We start from the raw sequence: 11515 nt of genomic DNA on the forward strand, positions 1-11515 counted from the left end.
TCTACACTCCTCACACTCGGTTTTCTAGCTCACCAAAAACTTTACAATCTCATAATATAACAAATGATTTGTTCTCTACAATTAGATGAGAACACAATGAAAGCTCACACTCAATTGTTACAACTCTCACCAACCCAAATATACTATGTATGAAAATACGATAAGCTTATATGGGTGTGTGTAACAATGAGAATAAATAAAACTTAACTCAATAAGAACTAGCAATAAGATTGATATAGTAAGGAAACTTCTCTATAAACACAAAGAGAGGATGATGAAATATTGAAGATGAACTCTTCAACAACTGATGTAAGCTCCTCTTTGTAAAACCCCAAACTTAAAACAAACTAACCAAGCTTAAACCCTTATTAAACTTTTGTTTTAAAAACTTCTTGGTTGGTTTTAGAACTAAGATCAATGGGGTATTTATAGTCTCCCAAAACCTCAGCCAAAAACCCCAAATAAAAGACCAAAAAGCCCCAAACAACGGCTATAAAAAATAGCCGTTGGGAATGAAAAGACAGAGCGGCGGTCGACCGTGGGAAACTCGCGGTCGACCGCGAGCAACTAAAAGGCAAAACTGGGCTTTTGAAAAGCTGACGGTCGACCACGACGGTGGACCGTGAAACTCTCTAGACTGCATACGGTCGACCGCTACGGTCGACCGTGAGCCAACTAAACTCATACTGAGTTTCTGAACTCAGGGACGGTCGACCGTGGCGGTCGACCGCAAACTGACATATGCAAAAATCTGATTTTCTAAATTTAAAACTCTGTTTAAAAATATCAAATAAATTCTGAAAAATATAAAACTTTGAAAAATGATTGTAGACATGATAATACACATGTTTCAAAAACTGGTTTTCAAAAAGGACTTCCCAAATGTAAAATATCATTATTTTGTAAGGAGGTCCAAAACATAGAAATATAAACATATGAATTTTAACATTTTGCCTAAACCATATTTTGAAACTTTACAAATAATTTTATAGACTTGAAGAAAGATGTAAATTATTGTTATGAAGTCTATAAATAATGAATATAGTATTTTATCAAAATACACATATAATGCACTAAAACATGATTTCATTGAACTAAATTGATGAAATCATATATATGCATATAAGTATGAAATAAAAATATGTTTTCTAATTATATTAAATTGTTTCATATTAAAACTTGAAAACTATGAAATCAAAACATATATGTATATATATAACTATATATATACAAAACCAAAACGTGTATGTGTGTATATGATTGAGCTTAGAGTACCAACACACATAATATAAAAACCTAAACTAAATTACTCAAGCTTGATCTTGATCTTCAATAAGCTTGACTTGGTACACTTGCGGAAGAAGCTTGAACTTGTATCTTTAACTTGAATGTATATTGCTTCACTCCACTATTCTGCCAACCTTCATTGGATATGATTATTGAAGCTCTATTCCATCCATCCTCCAACACGTTGTTTGCCTAGAATAAATATGAAAACACAAACACTAGACAAACAATATTAGAAGTAAATTGTTTGTTAAACATCATAAAAATAAGAAGGCCAACATATTAGACATTCCTAAAAAGACAAAGGATCATGTCAGGGCTCGTTTTGATTTGCAGCATATGGGCATAAGAAGAGATCTATACCCAACCAAGTTAGTTGATGGTCGGCATTTTACATTCGCTAAAGCATGCTTTTCGATGACAACGGAGGAGAAAAAGATATTTTGTGGTGTGTTAAAAAATGCTAAAATGTCGCATGGTTGTGCATCAAATATCTCGAGGTGTGTCAATGTTAATGAGAAAAAAATATCAGGGTCTAAGACACACGATGCTCATTTTCTCATGCGGTATTTGCTTTCAGTTGCTCTGAGAAGGCTATGCTTAGACGTGTTTCTATTCCATTAATCAGATTAGGGGCTTTCTTCAAGGGCTTATGTAGCAAAGTCCTTAATTTAAATGATCTTTATAAATTGCAGTCAGAAATTGTGGAGATACTTTGTCAACTGGAAAAAATATTTTTACCTAGCTTTTCTGATATTATGGTGCATTTGCCGATTCATTTAGTTCAACAAATTTTGGATTGTGGGCCAGTTAACTATTGTTGAATGTATCTGGTAGAGAGATATCTTTGTAGATTAAAGTCATATGTTCACAATAGAAGTGCTCCTGAAGGTTCCATAGCGGAGTGGTATTTGGCTGAAGAGTCGCTAACTTTTTGTTTGTTATATCTACATGATGGTGTGAAGATAATATTTAATAGATATACAAGAAAGTATGATGAAGTCATTAATGATGATGAGCCATCACCTATTTTTCCAAAGATAGGTCATCCAGTGGGCGGAAAGAGGAAAAAGAAAGGCAAAGCATTTGCATTGGATGATGTAGATTGGGTTAATGCACATAGATATGCTTTATTCAATTTCGGTAATAGGGAAGTTGGGGAGTATATTAGGTATACTTTATTTATTAAATCTTTATATATTATTTTTGGTGTTCTTTAAATTCCACTATATAACATATTATATTTGTTTCTTATTAATACAGAGAGCACAAACTCTTGATTGAGAATCAACCGAGAAAACGAGGTAGAAGAAGAAAATGGGTGGAAGCTCAAAGGCATAGTAAGGATTTTCTTATATGGTTTAAAGACACCGTGGCTGAATCTCAATCAATACCCAAATATATGAAGTTTTTTTCGATAGGTCCCAACAATATCGCCAAGAGATATAAAGGATATTATATTAATGGCAATACTTTCTACATCAAAGCACGCGATGATACATGCAAAACTCAAAATAGTGGTGTTTCTTTGTTAAGTGAAGTGGATAGTTATGCAAGCTCTAGGGACCATAATCTTATAACTGCTAAAGTGGCATTCTATGGAGTCATACGAGATATCATTGAATTAGACTACTGAGGCAATTTTAGTGTTTTTTTGTTTAAGTGTGATTGGTTTCAGCATGACACGGATGAATATGGGCTTACTCGTGTAAATTTTAACAACAAATGTCATACAAATAATCCTTTTGTGATGGCATGCCAAGTGCATCAAGTTTTTTATGTGAAAGATCATGTTGGAGAGGTTAATAAGAATTGACATTATGTTTTGAAGATTCCAAGCAATATGTTTGAAGATCTTGGTGTCACTCATAGCGATCAATATTGGGCCGAGAGTCATGACAACGAAATTGATTTGATTGCAAGCATTGATGATGATGATGCAGTTAATATTGGTTGGTGTAGAGATGGTTTGCTGAGATCCATTGTTGACATTCCACCAAACATGGAGGAGCTAGAAGATGAAAATGAAGAAGAATCAGAAGGTGGAGATCAAGATGAATCAGAAAGTGGAGATCAAAATGAATCAGATTGGGATTGGACGGAGGATACTCCTTAATTTGTCTTATTTTATGCTGTTATGAAAATGTTCTATTTGGTTTGTCATTTGACTGATGCATGTTATATTAAATACACAACATGTTAAATATTGGTATTTATGTAGTCATTTGACTGATGCATGTCATATTAAATACACATGTTAAATATTGTTTCTGCATACATTTTGATTGATCCTACATATTAGTTAGTTGAGTTTATCCTACATGTCAGTTAGTGGACAAGGCTTTTCTTAAGTTAGTTAATCCCCGGGATAAAATTTGTTGGATTATGTGGATGTTCAGAGATCACCAAGAATAGGATAAGCTCTTGTTGCCACTGCTGTAAAACATATGTACTAAACCGATATGTTGGTGGCCATTAGTACTTAATAAGTTATTGCTGACCAGAAAACATATGGACTAAACATTTTCTCTGACATTTGTACTTGTTGGCCTAAACGCCATGCTTACAGTTCTTGTGCAAACATCATTGTGATGCAATACTTTTACATTGGAAAAGAAAAAGGTAAATTTCAGTTTGTATCAAAAGGACAATGAGCTCTTATGCATGTTATTAATCAGCATTTATAGTATTATTCTAATATTACCCATATGCTGTTTATTTTCCCTTTACTCTGATATATGTCTTTCGGAACCCGTGCGTCAACCTGTTTGTTGGATCTTACAGTGTGACGCCCCTGGGTTCACACAAAGCTGCAGTCCAAGGTGAAACCAAGAATGTCAAACCTGCTATGCACCACACCGTGCAATAACATGTTTCACCATCACAATTAACATCTATCTAGTAGAATCAACAACTGGTGTAGGTACAAAACAGGTAAGAGATAATACAAGGAATACTGATGAAATGATAATAGTCACATAAATATTTCATCATCCAACAATACAGAAATACATAGTCAAGATCTGAGTAGATAAACTGAAATACTCAACAAGTCTCAAATACAAATATCTGACGATAAGGAGATAAGGCTCACAGCCTTTACAACTTCTAGAATAATACCCTCAAATGTCTAACCTCACTACAGTGGAGCCCAAAGAAAATAATACATAGCTAGAAAGTAAAACTGAACACTAATGTGGTCCGCTATCAACTTGCGGCTCTTCGTGCTCCTGGCTCGTGACCTGAAAGGGGGAGGGACAACGAGCGTCAAAGCGCTAGCGAGTAACATCACAACCAACCCCAAGGGAAAAGGGCTCGTTGTATAAGAAAATACAGATAATATATATAATAGATCTAAAATCATTGATCCTACTAAAGAGGGTTTTAGTATTTAGAAATTTACAACACGAGCATAGGTACATCGAGCGAAATAATCCAAACAAGGAAACCCTCATGTATATACCTTGTATCTCAAATTGTAAATCTCTAAACACCAAACCCGAGGTTCTAGTATAGAAACAAGAAATCAAGAAATACAGCTAATCTCAGAACAATATACAGTGCCATACCATAGCTAACATGAATATCATGTTATTATTTACATAAGTGCCATATCAACATCATGTCGTAGTTTCCAAACTCATAAAATAAGTGTCAAATGTCCAACACGAGGTCTGGAATGAATTTATAGTCCAACACGAGGACTTCTATGGATTATAGTCCAACACGAGGACTTCTATGGATTATAGTCCAACACGAGGACTTCTATGGATTATAGTCCAACACGAGGACTTCTATGGATTATAGTCCAACACGAGGACTTCTATGGATTATAGTCCAACACGAGGACTTCTATGGATTATAGTCCAACACGAGGACTTCTATGTATTATAGTCCAACACGAGGACTGTGAAATGGTGAAAATATCACTGGGATACATAGTGAAATCTACCTATATCAATTCACAATCAAACCAAGCGGACAGAAACCCAAATCTGGGTTTCTGTCAGCTCAAAACCTGGAACAAAAATTTGTTATTCTACGCTAACAAGGGTTTTAATGATTCAAAGGAAAAATACTGAAGATAAACGACGAATCCAAAGTCTGGGAACTACCTTTTCATTGTTTTAAATCCATAAGAAACAAACAAAAAAAAAACGTCCTAAATGACTGTAAAAATGATATAACTCTTGTTTAGGAAATTTTCAGATCTACATCTTAAATAAACAGAGCATCTGTGAGATTTTATAAACTGAAACGTTTGAGACTTAGAGTCCATATTATAAAGAATCCATCTTTATACAAAAATACGTTTTTTGGCTCAACAAAACTCATGAAAATCCAAAAGAAAATCATATAGAACAGGGGTGAGGGATTGGGCGAGATGATACTCGCCTTTGGTGAGCAACAGATCGCTGAAACTGAAGGAGGATGCTTTCCTTCGCTGGATCTCACTAAGAGCTGCTGCAAATCCTCAAGAACTGCTCCCAAATCACCAATAGAGAAGATTAGGGTTTAAGGGAAGAGAGAGGGGGCTAGGGTTTTGATTTCAGAACTCCCAGAGGCTCTCTCTCGTGAACAGTAGCATATATATCCACTCACAACCCGACCCGAAACCCAAAAGACCCGAAATAATACCGCAAAGAAAAACGAAACCTGGAAGCTCTCTGACTGCTGTGCGGTCGACCGCGTCGGTCGACCGCCACGCACAAAAATGCCTGCTGCTGGGCATTTCACACGCTGGCCATAACACTCGATTTCTCTCACTTAAAATCACTTGTTGGGTTCTCAAACACAGATAATTACATTCATATGACATATATATGTGTATATATATTATTTTTCATCACAAGGAAAATATTTACTATGTCGGTCGACCGCGCAGCACAAAATGCCTGCTGCTAGGCATTTCACCTGCTGGCCTTCACACTCGGTTTCTCTCACTTGTAAACACCTGCTGGGTTCCCAAACACTGATAAATATACATATCTGATATATATATATATATATATATATACACATGATTATTCCTCATAAGAGAATTATTCACTATTAATAATTCACATATATTTATTATAAAATTTTTGGAGTTTTACATACAGGTTATCACTGAGGACTTGGGAATTGTGAAGAAGGTATTTTAAGCCTTTATGTAGCGCTTTGTTTAGCACCTATATAAAATGTGTAGGTGGTTCCTCAGAAGTGTGCCTATCCTTTCATTCACATAAATACTGTTTTAAACCCTTCATTAGGTTGTTTCAATAATATGTGTTTTTCTTGGTAAGAGAAGATGATGATGAATGATAAATCTCATGGATATAGTTGAGACATTTTTTAGTTGCCGATCTTCAGTTTTTGAGTATTCCCTTGAATAAGTTCTAGTTGTCGATCTTCAGTTTTTGAGGGACCAAGTAACCATAACTGATCAGATACATTCACCTGCATATCTTTCACTTGTAAAAGTAGTTTCCTTCATCGAAGATGTTGTTTTCAAAAGTATACTGATCTCAATATTATAGTAGGATATGACCTCAAACTTATAAACCCAGACTTATATCATTTATTAAACTATTATCGAGCTCTATTTACTTATTTTCCAAGAATAGACTTCGGAAAATGATAATCTTTCTATTTGTAGGATAGGGAAGTAGCTAGTGTAAAAGTTAACATTGGAGAAAACTAACCATGAGACCCTATCCACAAAAACTGTGCACCTAGGGAAGAATAACTCTTGGATCACTGTACAAATGCCTAGTTTTCACTTCTCTTACCTAGTTTTTATTATCTTTTTTTCGTGTATCTAGTACTTATGTGATTCTTTTCATTTATTACTAGTTATCACTTCTTTTTGAGTGATGGAAACAGTGGGTGATTCTAGATCAAGTTCAAAAGAGAAGAGATCATTTGAGGTAAATTCTTTTAAAAATCCTATATTAGTTCTCATGTAGCATTTTATATCCTGACATTACAAACTCTATATTGTATTATAATCCTTCAACTTAATACAATCCGTTTAAAGTTCTTGCATTTCTTATTTTGTAGGTCATGAGCAAACCTCTTGCAAAGAAGCGTAAAAATATCTTTTATCCTCCTCTACACGTTACAAGCAATGTACCAATGATGAAAATAAAACAGAAATCACAGTCTCATAGCCAACAACACATTACAAGCAAGTTGCGAAAGCAAGTTCATAGTGTAGATGTGCAATTGACAAAGACTAAATCATTACAGGGACATAAGGTCCAAGAGGAGCAAAGGCAAAAGACAAAATATCTTGGAAAGAATCATATGCAAATGAAGACTCGACCAGGAAAGGCACAGAAAGATCCTCAGAAACTTGATAAGAACAAATTGATGGAGAAAGAGAAAGAGTTGGAGAATATTGAATCAGAAAATGAAGATTATGAGGAAGATTTTATAGAGTCTGACGATGAGGTGATAAGGGAAGATGAAGAGAGAGAGAGAGAGGTCAATGTAGATGAGGAGATAAGAGAAGATGAACAGAGAGAGGTTGACGAAGACGAAGATGAAGAGATAAGGGAAGATGAACAAAGAGAGGTACAACAACCCAAAAATCATAGAGGGCCAACTAAGTGTTTAAAAGTACATGAATGAGGCATAGAGGCAAGTTCGGTTGTAATTTTAGACAAATTTGGGGTACCTATTGGACCGACAGATAATATTTTAAATGAACTTAGTAGTTTTTTGGGTACCCTTGGAAGAAATCCAAGACGAACACCACTAGATAAGAATTGGCACGACATTAGGAAAGAAGACAAAGATAGTTTGTGGGAATATGTGAAGGTATGATATAGCACAAAAAAATCATTTTGTGTAATGACAAGGTAGATTTTAACTTGTATATTGTTATGTCATTGTAGGAGAAGTATTCAATTGCCGATTCAAGACGAAAATGGACCTTGCAAACAATTAATAGTGTATGGAGGCAGTGGAAGTGCTTGCTGAAACGTTAATGCTTTACTGGTTTGAAAAATGATGGAGAAAGATGGAAAAAGCGCCCTAAGGCTGTTCCCAAGGGTCAATTTAGAGCTTTACTAAAGATTTGGCATTCTCAAAATGCAAGGGTAAGAATTTAATTTTCTATTAATAAAATTGTTTTGTTTCTTTTGAACATATTGTTGTTCTTGCTGTTTCACACTCCTGCTTCATAAAATGGTATTTCCAGCATACCTTTGCTGTTTCACATGTTTTTTTAAGAGTGATGGCTTACTCTTTTCTGCATCATATCAGCATTCATCATTGTTTTGCTAATAATATATCTGTACCTTCAAATAACTCCAAAGTTAAAAGATTTGGGAAATTCAAAACCAACGTGTGAATTATGGTTTGATATCTGAGGTTCACTGATTGTTGTTGATTGAGGACATAACCAAAAAAAAGGTGCGTAGCATATCCTAAAATTGTATTAACATAATCAACCTGGACTTGCAGATGTAGAAGTATTCTTTTATATTATATGTTTAGTGTTGCTTGTGTTAATCTTAAATGTATTAACTAAGTACTATAGTTTCTCTTGTTTCAATTTAGTTATTGCAATTTACTTATTAGAAGTTCTTTGATTATGTAGAAAGCAAGTGAAAAGAATAAGGAAAGTCGAAACAGTCAAACGCTCTTGCACACAGCGGGTTCAAAAAGTTTCGCAAGAATTCACAGAGATATGATAATCATGATGTTTATCTATGATTTACAGTGTAATTATGTATTAATAATAGCTAAATGATTTAGACATGCAATGAATGGCTAAATGATTGATGTGTTGTTTTGTTGTAGGAAAAGCAATTGAACCGGCCTCCAACAGATGCATAAGTATTTCTAGAGACTAGTAAAAAGAAGAAAAAAGCACAACCAGAAAAAATACTTGAAATGATTGATACATTTGAACAACTAACTCAAGAATAACAAACTGAAGGAGAAGATGTAGATGCATGGCATCTTGTCAATAAAAAAGAACATCCTGGACGTGTGCGTCTCCGGGGACGGGCGATCACTCAAAACATGCTACAAAGCAATAAGGAGAAAACCATTGATCCATGTGATCAAATACCTGAGTCAATTGTTCAAGCAATAACAAAGAAGGTGGTGGCCACTCAACAAGAGGAGATGAATAAACAACAAGAAGCTCAAGCTACAAGTATGATTCATACATTTGCAGAGATGTTGAGTGAAGTAACTGGATGTCCGGTTAGTCCAAGCTTTGTTGAGAGGTTTAAAGCACGTACTAGACTTCCTGAAGAGGCTGCTAGTGTTCTAGATCATGATAGTGCATGTTCTTTACAAACATACAAGAGTTAAAGGCATGTACCTTGAGCTTTTTTTAAAATTGATTGGGTTATGATTGCACCAGATTGTGACATCTCAACTTACTGTAAAATACATGAACTGTAAAATACATGAACTGTAAAATACCTGAACTCTGATTGCTTGCTTGACTTTAGTGTTGGTTGAAGAAACAAAAGGATGTCATATTTCCTGCTTTACAAGAGATTGGGGAAAATGTTATCTGGACTTCTGGGCTTATTTTTGGAAAAGGAGAGGTATTTGCTTTCTTTGATTTCATTACATTCTTAAATGCATGACACCCTTGTGTAAGTGAATGTTTTCAGTTGTAATCATCCATTACTATTTTGGCAGTATGACAGCTGTTGTTTATTGCTTAATCTAATACTTAATTGCTTGTTGCTACAGGTATAACACTGAGTTTTATATACTTCATCGTTATCCATTGGTTGTACGACCATTCTACACCATGCCATGTTATGATGACCCAACATATAGCAACTCATTTGATGTTTTTATTCGAGGTGAGGTTCTCACTACATTTATATTTTCTTCTAACGTTGTTTGTGAAAATTGCAAGGAAGAAGTGATTTTATGACTTTAAGATAGTCTGGGTTCTACTTTGCGATAGATTTAGTTGGACAATATACTAGGCAGGTTACCTTGCACTTAATATACGTGGCTTTAAGGGTTTTGGTCACAATAAATAATTCTCTTAGACCTCCTCTGGCCAAATGCATGATGAAAAAAAGAAACATCCCACACAATTCCTATGCGAGCATTGGTCTCAAACTTCACTTTCATACTTGATGCTTTCTGCCTTCTGTCTATATTGAAAAATAAAATGAAAACTGATACTTCACTTTCATACATTTCTATTAAACTCAGATAGACTGATTTTCTGCACTTCAATAGTTTCTGTAGAACAGGAAAAAATGGTCAATTGGATAGAAAATACATGATGTGATAATCAATTAAATATAGTAGACAATTGTTCCCCTTTCCTCTTGTTTGTCTTCATTGTGAAGATCATGGAAACTTCTAATCCTGTATTTATTAGAGCCTCAGGGCAATCATGTCTGAATAATGAGTTAACAACATGTACTATATATTATGTAGATATGATCAGTTGACGCAAGTCATCCAATGCAACTTAGTCTAGAATGATGGAAAGATCTCATATATAGTGACTGCTTGAGTCGAAAGGTATCTCACAACTGAACAACATGATTTAGAATATCTAGATGCACACCAATAAGATTTATAGCTGGAACCTCGGTTAGCTATATTTATGTCCATGCATGATGATTAGCACATCACCGAAATTAAACATCACCAATAAGTTAATTCTCTTTTATTATCAGGGAGTCAACAAACCTAGCTAACATGATATTTGATACGTTTCTTTATTTTTTACAGGGGATATAAAGACTTAAATAGGAGAATGCGGTCAAGATGGCTTTGATATATGAATCTTTTGGAACAGACTTGTACTTGTGAATTAATCATATTTTGATGGGTTGAAGTTATCTTGTAAGTACTTGTTTTTTGAATGATTGGCTTAAAACATATGAATGCTTCATTATTTTTCATTTTGATGATATCTTAATGTAGTGTGTTCTTATTCCATTTTTATTTTGGTTTACGTAACTGTTTTTGCTTATTGGTCAAATTTCTTAAAAAGAACTAATATAGCCCTATAAAACTGTTGTCGTAGCCTTATAAAACTATTGTCATAGCAAAGCAAAACATCGCATTAGCTAGAAAACAACTGTTGCCTTTGGTCATTGATTTTGAAAAAATCGCTGCCCTTGTGTACGAAACCGCGACATTAGGTATCAAGAAACTATTGTTGAAACCTGTTGCATTTGTAATAACTGTTGCCTTTGTGTATGGAACCGCTACATTAGGCATCAGTAAACCGCTACAG

The 11515-nt window shown here is 34.6% G+C and overlaps 1 long non-coding RNA gene across 1 annotated transcript; it reads left to right on the forward strand.

Annotated features, from left to right (window-relative positions):
• LOC109832397 lies at positions 8287-11128 on the forward strand. The gene is made up of 4 exons (XR_002244749.1): positions 8287-8372; positions 9744-9842; positions 9994-10109; positions 11005-11128. It is a non-coding gene; the product is annotated as an uncharacterized LOC109832397 (long non-coding RNA).

The sequence above is a fragment of the Asparagus officinalis genome, chromosome 3, assembly GCF_001876935.1.
Source record: "Asparagus officinalis chromosome 3, Aspof.V1, whole genome shotgun sequence".
In the NCBI taxonomy this organism is placed as follows: domain Eukaryota; kingdom Viridiplantae; phylum Streptophyta; class Magnoliopsida; order Asparagales; family Asparagaceae; genus Asparagus; species Asparagus officinalis.